The 11,742-nt window shown below is 41.2% G+C and overlaps 1 long non-coding RNA gene across 1 annotated transcript; it reads right to left on the reverse strand.

The window, feature by feature from the left end:
* Positions 1–202: 202 nt before the first annotated feature.
* On the reverse strand, positions 203–3,268 carry LOC137200891 (uncharacterized). Its single transcript, XR_010932091.1, has 2 exons — positions 1,036–3,268; positions 203–940 (listed from the first exon to the last, which is right to left on the reverse strand). It is a non-coding gene; the product is annotated as an uncharacterized lncRNA (long non-coding RNA).
* Positions 3,269–11,742: the final 8,474 nt, after the last annotated feature.

Consider the following 11,742-nt stretch of genomic DNA (forward strand, 5'->3'; position numbering starts at 1 on the left):
AACATCCATATCTGACGCGTCGTCTACTGTCATGGCTACAACTTTGCGTTATGACAGAATCAGCTTTATTGGCCGAACATGTGAACACATACGAGGAGTTTGAGTCTGTTATGAACGTACACACTAATGGACGTAAAGCAAGACAAGAACAACATGGCTGAGACCAGGAGGGCAATAAATAACAAGAAGGACAACAACAAGGTGAAATGATGTAATATAGAGTAATTTAATGGTATAAGTGTATTAATATATAATACATAATGGGTACAGTATGATATATAACAGTAGATATCAATGGTGTTGTACAGTGGGCACAAAGCAGAGCCTGAAGCACCCTGTTTTACACCTGGATGAGATGATCTGATGGCTGAATGAGCTGCCACAGCTCGTAGAGAGGGTGAGAGGGATTATCCAACATGGCTTTGATCTTGTCCTTCATCCTTCTCTCTGCTACGAGCTGCCAATCTGCCACAGCTCTTTGTAGAGAGGGTGAGAGGTGTTATCCAAGATGGCTTTGATCTTGTTCCTCTTCCCTCTTCTCCACCACTGTCTCCACACTGTCCAGTTCCAACCCGATCACCTAGCTGGCCTTCCTTAACAGCTTGTTGAGACTGCTGACCTCCGACCCTTGATGCCACCACAAAACAGATCCCTGGCTGCTACAGACTGATAGAAGATCTGCAGGAGCCTGTTGGTCTCCTCAGTCTCCTCAGGAAGAACAGTCTGCTCTGTCACTTGAAGAAGAGCTCAAGTGTCGGTGAGTCCAGTCCAGTTTTTTATTGATTTGGATCCCATCACATCCTCTCCCTGGATAGACAACCAGGACGGGGGGCTTCCTGCTCCTCCGGTAGACCACCACAAGCTCATTGGTTTTGCTGATATCGAGCTTCAGGTGATTATCGTTGCACCATGAGACGAAGCTCTCTGTCAGTTCTCTGTACTTCTCTGTAAAAATAATAATTCAATAATAATAATAATGAAGACAGCATGTTTCTCACCGGGAATCATTCACTGGAATCATGCCAAAAAATACACTCAATACCTTTTATTAAATTCCTTCAAAGCCTTCACTACTAATATTATGAATCTGGACAGACATGGATGTAAACTGCAACTTGACTGGTTGGAGCAGGTGTACAGCTGCAAGGAGGTATTTCTAGTTTTTTTTTTTCTTTAATTATTTTTTTTGACTGTTTTACATGCAAAAAGTTTGTGCACATAAACATGGAGGTTTCTGTAGTTCTTTTGCAGCAGTCTGGTGCTTACTGGACAAAATTTAACCAGCGAATCTGGCGTGTCTGACTGCACATGTGAACGGATACCTGCCACCTTCAGGTGGCTGTAAAGAGAGTCAGACTGAAGGAAAGGCCGTCAGTTTAGGATGCTAGCTATAAGGGAAGAACTCATTATTCACTTTATTCAGTCTGGTCAACATTAATGCTAAAATCAGAATAAAACTGATGGCATGGAATGATGAGCAGATCATGAATAAAGCGGTTTGTGTGGTTTCAACATATAAAGTGACGGTATTATGGAACATAAGTGCGCCGAGCTTTCGACCTGCTCTGAGCAGGTGGGCGACACCAAGACGCCCTCGTTCTTGGCACCGAGACTGCAAGTGTACTACTGGACTGAGATCGCCGCACCCTCTCATCCCGCTGTGTCGCCAAGATACCAAACCGGCGGGACACGTCTGGCATGAACATGAGGCCCGGGGAGTAAACAACACGACATACTGTTGAGAGACTGGATGTTTAATTATTTACATTACTACAAATGTTTAGAGAGCCAACGCGAAACTGGAACTTCCAGGTTTTGTTGAAAACAATAGTGCTACGCTGACTGTTCATGATATTTTTAACCATCATGTGAACAACTTGTTAATCATACAACTATCTTGAGTTGTGCAATGACATTAATGCTCTCAAGTCGTAAACTATCACCAGACCAGACAGAGAAAAACCTGGCAGAAGTAAAACTTTCCACACAAACACACAGAAAACATGTCAGCACTCACACTGTCACCCTGGCAGCTTTGGTCATTGTCGTCAGTGATCAATGATGGACAGGTGTGATCTTACAGAGAAAACCCAACAGGTGTTTTAATAAAGAGTCTCCACAGGGCGAGAGCTTTGATGAGATCACACACGCACACACACACACACACACATACACACACACACACACACACAGATACTTTCAGAGAGCCACTTGCGGCAGGAAGCATCTGGTCTTGGCGATGACACAGGTGGCGGAGTGTGACACTGACCACCTGGCACACTTTAAGTATCCTTTTATAGATGGAATGAATGACATTACACCTGCGTGTGTGTGTGTGTGTGTGTGTGTGTGTGTGTGTGTGTGTGTGTGTGCACCCACAACTGCAGGTGAACTCAGACACCATCTCCCTTTGTTATTGTCCCCACAAGGTCTGAGGTGTGAGCGTGTCCGTCCTTCTCAGACAGTACGAGGTGTTTCATTAACGTGGAGTCTGACAAACATCAAGATACGAGAAGTGAAAATCTCAGCAGATGATTTTGGCTCGTACGTTCTGTCTCTCTGCTGCCGTCTGTTTCCTTCCTCAGTCTACACTCAAGCACAGAGAGCTGAGTTAACGGTGCGCTCAGGTGGTCCCTCCTGTCTCGTAAAGTCAAACGTTCCCCACCTCGTTTGTACTGAGGGAGGTGAGGAACGTTGGGAATGAAATATTCACTGTGCTCATCTGTTATTTAACTCATAACTCAGTCAAATCTGAACATACAGACATGAAACACATATTGGTATCGTTCAGTGTGACTTAGACTTCTCGAGGATATCATTATCTCCAATAAACCTCCATAAATCCACTTAGAGATAAGAGAAAACAAGAGGCGTCAGAATTTGCATGAGAATCATCACATTTTTTAAGTTTTCCTCAGTATTAAAGTAACTCAGTGATCGTTGACTGTACGTCTATGGCTACGCTACAAACAGGAGCTGCTAATAGCTAATTCAACGAGGCTGAAAAGAGAACAGCGGTACCTACCTGTAGCTGACATTACAACAGCCCATTTGATGAGCTTTTATAGGGTCTGTTACCAAACAGACTGTAACTTTGGAAGATACTGACTCGAGTTAGCTAACTGCTTAAGCCTCATTTTAGCTTCATATGAACTTTGGCACGAGGGCTGTCATCTCTTAAAGAGTAGAAACCATTTCCACTTACACCACAGTATTATGACAGACTTGAAAAACACAGAAGCTATCCTTTATCAAAAACAGACATTATTTTTCATTAGAATAATGAATAATAATTAGGGGAAATTAGAGTTGGGTGTTTAAATCAAAACAAAGGAGATTTCTGAGGACTTTAGAAGAAGAGTTGTTGATGCTCACCAGGCTGGAAAGGGTTACAAGACCATTTCTGAAGAGTTTGGACTCCACCAGTCAGCTGTCAGGCAGATCATATACAAACTGAAGACATCCAACACCATTGTTGCCCTCCCCAGGAGTGGTCGAGCAACAAAAATCACACCAAGAGCAGGCGTGTAATGGTCCAGGAGGCCACAACGGACCCCAGGGTAACATCTAGGAAATTAAAGGTCTCTCTTGCAGTGGCTACAGTCGATGTTAATGAGTCCACCATCAGGAGAACATTGAACATCGATGGTGTTCATGGCAGAGTTGCAAGGAAAAAAGCCACTTCTCTCCAAACAGAACATAGCTGCTGTCTACGGTTCGCTCAAGACCGCATGGATAAGCCAGAACATGATTGGAACAATGTTCTGTGGATGGATGAGACCAAAATCGAACTTTCTGGCTTGAATGAGAAATGTTCTGTTTGGCGATGAGCAAACACTGCGTTCCAGCATAAGAACCTTCTCCCATCTGTGAAACAAGGTGGTGGTAGTATCATGGTTCGGGCTGCTTTGCTGCCTCTGAACCAGGACAGCTTGCAATCATTGTTGTACCAGCCAATTCTACAGGAAAATGTCAAGGTATCTGTCTGTGAACTGAAGCTCAACAGAAAGTGGGTCATGCAGTAAGACAACGACACTAAATGACAAGTCGTTCTACCAAAGAATGGTTAAAGCAGAAGAAAGATAATGTTTTGGAACGGCCGAGTCAAAGTCCTGACCTTAATCCTAAAGAAATGCTGTGGAAGGACCTGACGCAGGTAGTTCATGCAAAGAAGCCCACCAACATCCCTGAGTTGAGACTGTTCTGTAAGGAGGAACGGGCTAAAAATCCTCCAAGCTGATGTGCAGAGCTGATGAACAGTTACCGGAAACATTTGGTTGAAGTTATTACTGCAAAAGGGGGTCACACCACTCACTGAAAGCAAGGGTTCACATACTTTTGCCTCCCACAAATATGTAAGATTGGATAATTTTCCTCAATAAATAAATGTCTCATTTGTTTAATTGGGTTCACTTTGTCTAGTTTTAGGACTTGTGTAAATATCTGATCATGTTTTAGGTCATATTTATGCAGAAATACAGAAAATTCTAAAGGGTTCACAAACTTTCAAGCAGCACTGTATGTTCCTCTTGCAGTTTATTCCCCTCAGGCGTAACAGCAGCTGAGTGTTGGCTGTGACCTTCTTTGTTCTTATGGAAATCAGACAGCCGGCGGGGTTTGATCAGGTGGTTTCTGTAACACGCCGGTGTCTGTATGTGGTTGTGGTTTTGTGTCATGCTGTGTGTGGGAATCCCTCGTGGACGTCAGAGAGGCTGTGATTCGCGTCAGACAGGTACGACCTTTCCCTGCTGTGACCCCTCGCTGCGCCCTGCTGTCCTGCCCCCCGACAACACCGGCACCTCATCCTGCTTCCATCCTGCTGCTGCTGCTGCTTTACTCCCCGCAGACAGTTTGAGTGTTTGTTCAGGTGAGTTTGAATCATGTCTGGATGAATTATTTTAAACATTTGAGCCTGTGTGTGAGTAAAATTTGATGCAGATCTCCAGAGGATGAATCCAAATGATGCAGCTCCAGCTCCACCATGAGGTCACAGTTTCCATTTCTACAAAATAAACATGACATTAAATAAAACTGATCAAATTCCTGCCTCCTACATGATTTTAATGTCCCCTAGAACAAACTTGAAGCTTTAAACCTCCTTTCAGCAGAAACAAGTAGTGAACACAACGCTTTCATATCATCAGCTTTTAAGTTGATGTGTTGAACTTGTTAGCAAACAGTTGCTTATTTCCACATCCAGCAGTTACGGAGCAACATTATCATTCATTAATAATATCAATAATTACTTGTGGGGTTCCTCAGGGTTCTATTCTGGGTCTGTTTATTGTTTCTGTCTGGTTAAAGCTACTTGACATTATGTTTTTTGTCCACTTATTTTCAGAAGAAAAGTCTTTAAACTCGACTTCTGTCATATTATCACCTTATAAAGTAGTTGTGGCTAACATGTTAGCAAACAGTTGCTAATCTCCACATCCAGCAGTTATGGAGCAACATTATCATTCATTTGGAGTCGTGTTTCTGTCCACCTGGTGAATGTAAGTCCAATATTAATTCTCTTTTAGCTCTGTTTTTGCTCTCTACCAACTCCTGAGGGAAATATCTGGCTCTTTAGCTGCTAAATGCTCCACTATGTTCTCCAGCTAGTCTACAGCTAACTGTGTCTGTTTGCTGTTTGGTGCTGAGCAGGTAGTGTACAGCGGCTTTTTACAGCTTTTTCTCAGTTTTTGTATCGCGGGTGTGGTAAATATTGCAGACTCAAGGGGACGCTAGCACAGCTGTCAGCTTTAATCTTAGCTGTGTCTCAAATCTCTTCTGTGCACTTTCATGTAGTACACTGTGTACACTATGTACTTACTGGCGTAGTGCGCAAATTTTGACAGAGTAGTGTTGTCTCAAATCAAATACAGCCATTGTGCACTTACCAGAAATGACGATCGCAAATTAGCATTAGCTAGCGTTATCGTTAGTTAAATCATTACAGACTGCTAAATTAACCCCAAAAACATACTGATGGCTTATATCCGACAACAGTATAGTGGTGCTTAGTGCTAAAAACACATGTATAACTTACATTTGTATAATGCGGCGATGTTCACCATAGTTACAACGTACCCGGCCACCATTTCCCGTTTGAAAAGTGGTCCCTCCCCTTCTGCTACGTAGCCAAGATGGCGACCATTGAGGGCGAGAAGTGTCCATAGTTCCACACTCAACTTTTTGATCGTTTTGAGTGCACCATCCGGGTACTCACAGTGCACTGCGTTTGCACTCAAAATGTTAAGTGTAAGTACAGAATTATGCGATTTGAGACACAGCACTTGTTTCATCTTTTTTTTAGTGGTCAAATGACGTGTTCAGGCTCACAGCTCATCAGCTTACAGCACACAAATGGGGGGATACAAGAAAACAAACATACAAATGATGAGTTCCTCGAATCGCTCTCTCTCTGTCTCTCTTCTCTGCTTGTATTTGAGTTCTGTCAACCAGCACTTTCATTTTTTTTGAAAGCTCTTTAAGTCAAAAATACTTCTGTGATGCGGCAACTGAAGCTAAGACAGACAGAAAGAAATGCTGTCAGAAACATCACCCACATGCCCTACTGGCTCAAAAATAATTGGTAATAAACTAAGAAACATTGCTTCATTTCACCAAATCCAAACTGTCCAAAAAGCCAGATCCATCCTTCAAAACCCTTCACACGTCCTCGACTCCTCCTTCCAATGGCTTCCCTCCTTTAATTGGCCATCAGGGACAAATGAAGTTCATTGAATTGTATTGAATCCTAAACTACGCTGTGAAATTAACCTTCTTGCGTTCATTCTCAAGTCACAGTAAGACAGCTTTTATCCACAGTTCTATGAAAGCAAATCCAAAATGTTTCCTCATATTATTTACCAGACAGTTTGGGGTCGTTATTATTCAGTCTGTGGCTTGCTAGCTCTCTTCATGTTGCATTGGGGAAGACAAGAAAGGAACAACAGCCTCATTTACTGATACAACAGGTGCATGCAGGGGGTCAGACGGTGTATTTTCAGAATGCTCTTGCTGGAGACATGACGGCGTTTTGTGCTTGTTTACACTTCAAATTTTGAAATGGAACAGATGGAATAATCAGCAGACATGATTCAGTGTGATTACTATTAATGTGCAAACAATACAAAGATATGGCAGAACCTCCACAGATGGTTATCATGTAATATTAATTAATCTGCACTTCTTGATGGGACTGATTAGAATATTGTAGCAGCCCTTGGCATCAATTAACAGACGTTGAGTTCAACTGGTATGATGACTTTTATTCTTCAAGTACCGTGAAACTAAAACACATAGCAAAAAAAAAAAAAAAACATCAAAAACTGAGTCTCCATACATCAAAAGCATACATCACAACTACAATAGTATTTAAAAACATTACCTTTACCACGTTTAACACAACATAACTGTAATTCATTACAATCAAAAACACACGTTATATTTATTACATTAACTTAAAACCACACTACAAACGTTACAAAAAACCCCCCTAATAACGACACCATGAATATAACACGCCAAACCACATACCTCTTTCCGCCAAACAAAGGGTGCAAATCTTGTGGATGAGGAAAGTGCCCACATGTAAACCCGGCCTCGGACAACTGCACTCCATAAACAAAAACATACTACATAACATCGTCTCCCTGACCCCACAAACAGCATTACATTTTTAATTCAATTTGATATTAAAGATATTAAATATCCATTTATATTTATAAGATTTTGATAAATATGCTCTATTCTTTAAAAAAATGTTACCAGACAGAAACCATTTAAAGTAAAATCCTGTAACGTCTCCTTTATATAAACCTACAGTACGTGCTTCTTGATAATTTTCATATATTTCATCAAACTGGACTTAACATTGTACATTTCATTCAACCTGTACTGTAAGATAATTTATTCATTGCACATGTCACATTTAATTTTTACACTTGTCACCTTCATATATTTCATATCTTTGTCCATAGTACAGTCCACATTTCCTTTTCCCATTTCAAAACTATTATTATTCCACTCTGTAAATAGATTTTAAATTTAAAATGTTTCATTTAATTTTAGTACTACTTTGTTTATTTTATTATTACCTTGCTGTTGTTCTATTTTTATTCTTCTATGTTGTGTTTATGGGAGCAAACGCCAATAAGACACGGTGTTTGTATAGTTGCACATTTGGCTAATAAACATATTCTGATTGAATTGCTTTGTATTTCTCCTCTCAGCTCATGAATGTGTGTAATACTGTGTGTTTGTTTCAACAAATCATCTGAGCTCGATGGTGCCTTGTAGAGTATTTGTACTTGTGCGAGTGACAGGAGGTTCTTATTAATCAGGAGTGTCACAGTGAGCTCTGATAAACCTCCTCACTCTTCCGGTCTTAACGGGTATTTGAACACTGTGGCAGTTAAATTCATCATTCAAGTAGGTGCTTGACTCCTTGCAAACACTGCAGATGGAGGTATTGGGACCATAGACTGTATATAAAGCCGGATGTAGCGCGGTGTGATTGGGACAGACTCTTGGGTTTTGCTTGGCTAAAACTATGAAAACAAGCCCCAGTTTGTTAAAAATGTTAATAATCCAAAACAAAATAAAAGTTCACATAAATATCAGCTGCTGCAGCAGTAAATAAACTCTGCTGGAGAGTCAGACAGAGCTCATGAAATACAGCCTGTTGCCATTCACTTGACTCCAGCTTCAGTTGGTTCGGCTAATGATCAGAGTGGAGCTTGATTTAATTTAGAGAGAGAGATGGGGGAGGTGTGTGTGTGTACTGTATGCAAGCAGTGTATATATATATATGTGTGTGTGTGTGTGGAGTGGAGGTCATCGGTCCATCGGACATCTCAGCCCTAATTTGATTAATTTTGCCCCTGTGGCACTGGAGGGTCTAATCTAAAGAAGGTGAGATGTGAAGGATGTGTTGAAGGACGCCTCACATGAGCCGCCGCGTTCATGTGTGTTTCCGCTCCGAAACCAATCACTCGTCTGTACTTCGGTGTCTTGCTCGCAGCTAATTTCCTGTCCCTTCGCTGTCTGCGGCGACGTGATGAGGGAAGGTGACGGACGGCGAAGGATGACAGCCCGCCATTGATTCGTTTTTGTGTTTACACCCACTACGGTTAATGAAACCTCGGGGTTTGACAAAGATGACGTTAAATCAGGTGATCCTGATTGAACAAGATCGATGAAAATGTTTGAAACTTCCTGTGAAACCTGTGGAATATGTGTGTGTGTGTGTGTGTAGGAGTTTTAAACTCTGACTGATGACATCAAGTTTGTCAAAGGCCTGTTTAAGCGTTCAGACTTTATTTTAGAGTTCAGGTGACGATGCTGTTGTTTCGCAGACGTGGTAATAAAATCTGACACCAGGGAAACAGACGTTCAAGGGTTTAATCAGGTGAACTGAATTAAAGACTGATTGAATTTTGCAGTAAAGTGACAGGAGGAGTCTGAATTTTATTTTATTTAAAGTGATAATCTGGTTTTTGACAGAAGGTGAAATGTGCCGTTCAGCAGATGGAATCAGATTTTTTCCTCAGAGAACACAGACAAGTGATTTACAGAGTAGCGCTGCTTCAAAAGGACGTTATTCTGTTACGCCCCCCCAATATAACATGCATACACTATGTACACATATACTTATCAGTTTTAACAATATTATATTTTATCAACATTAAGTTTAGGTCTGAAAATAATGGTTATTTTCATTATTTTCTCAATTAATCCATTAGTTTGACCTTTAAAATGTCAGAAAATAGTGAAAAATGTTGATCACCATTCCCCAAGTCCAAGATGGATGTCCACAAATGTTTTCTTTTGTCCCGATAGTCAGTTTACTATCACAGGACTAAAAAAAACCCAGGAAACATGAAGCTGGAACAAAACGGTTTGGGCATTTTTAAACAGAACAAAACAAATAAACCTTCTGTCTGTTCTTGAGAATTTGTACCACGGCTCTTTCTGAGTCACTGTCCTCTAAAACACATCTGAATCACATCTGAAATATGAGAGTGAACAACACATGGAAACACCTTAGCAACCACCTTAACAACCAAAACTATGGAACAGACAGCCTTTGTGGGCATGTGTGAACGATCAGACATTAGTTCAATGGGGAAGTAGAGGTAACTTTAAATGAACAATATGATTCATCTAGCAGCACCCATTTAATTTTTGTTGGACTTCAAAGACTTTAACTGTAAAAAACAACTGAAATTAAAAGCCACATTAAGACATGTCCTGTTTTAATAGGTGGCATCCAACTTTCTCAAGTGCTCCAAACATCTAGAGGAAGCAGAGAGAAAGAAATTCTAAAAAAAAAACTTGTTTTGGCTCTTTGGGAGGGAGGCCTTAAAGAGACAAGAGCTACAACAGCCTGTTTCAGAGGTTGACCCATAGCCTGTATATGAAGACGGTAATAGTAATGTGTAATGTCACCCATTGGTTTGCAATGGAGCTGGTTTGAAGCCTAGAGTTACAGCTTACACCCCGCTACCTCGGATCTAAGCTAATGCTAGCTTACTGGAACACAGAGCGCTGAACACTCGAGCTAATGTTAGCTACTTTAGCTAAATTGTGCTAACATTAAAAGCCAAATTAAGACATGTCCTGTTTTGATAGAGGACGTCCAACTTTCTCAAGTACTCCAAACATCTAGATGAAACAGAAATTCTAAAAAAAAAACAACTTGTTTTGGCTCTTTGGGAGGGAGGCCTTAAAGAGACAAGAGCTACAACAGCTTGTTTCAGAGACTGACTCATAGCCTGTATGTAAAGATGGTCATAGTAATGTGTGATGTCACCCATTGGTTTGAGTTACAGCTTACACCCCGCTACCTCATACCCAAGCTAATGCTAGCTTAATGGAACACAGAGTGCTGAACACTCGAGCTAACCTTAGCTACTTTAGCTAAATTGTGCTAACATTAAAAGCCAAATTAAGACATGTCCTGTTTTGACAGGGGATGTCCAACTTTCTCAAGTGCTCCAAACATCTAGATGAAACAGAATGAAATTCTAAAAAAAGTCAAGTTTTGCGTTTACTTATGTGTTCTTGTGCCTTTTAATATCCTGATTTAACTGACTAAAGCTTAATTTACATTTTTCACCCGAAAGTTTTGTCTTTACTGAAGTAATAGTGCCACACAGGACGTTCAAAAAGCCATAACAACACTGTAAGCGATGCCTTTAGTGTGTTAACATTCACTCTGTGGTTCATTTCCTCACATCTTCCACAACACTGCAGCACTGAGTGTCCCTTGAACACTTCCACATAGAGCAACTCCATCTTTGTGTCTGGCTGAAGAAGTCGATCTCTCCCCGGCCGGCTCCCTAATCGATAGCCAGCCTGATATTACTGTGGGCCGCTGGGTGAGTTATTCCTCAGAGCTGCAGATGGGCTGAAGCGGCCAGCTGAGAGGAGGGGGGGGGGGGCGGTGAGTCTGGGCACTGGAGCGTTGACTTGGGATTGAATCTGAAGAAAGAGCGACTCAAAGATATTATAGATACATGTGTGTGAGAATGTGAGTCTGTATGTCTGTGAGAGAAACAGCTCAGTATCTTTAAGAATTACGTCCATATTGGACCACACCTCAAGATCCGTGTCAACATTCAGTGCCAAAGAAAGAAATAGTGTGTCCTTGATGTAGCAAGGTGAAGGGGGAGGTTGTGGAGGTCAAGTTTTTGAAATTAAATAACAAAATGCATCATTTTTAACTGCTTTGTGTTTTCTGATTTGTACCTC

Source organism: Thunnus thynnus, chromosome 17 (assembly GCF_963924715.1).
Source record: "Thunnus thynnus chromosome 17, fThuThy2.1, whole genome shotgun sequence".
Lineage (NCBI taxonomy): Eukaryota > Metazoa > Chordata > Actinopteri > Scombriformes > Scombridae > Thunnus > Thunnus thynnus.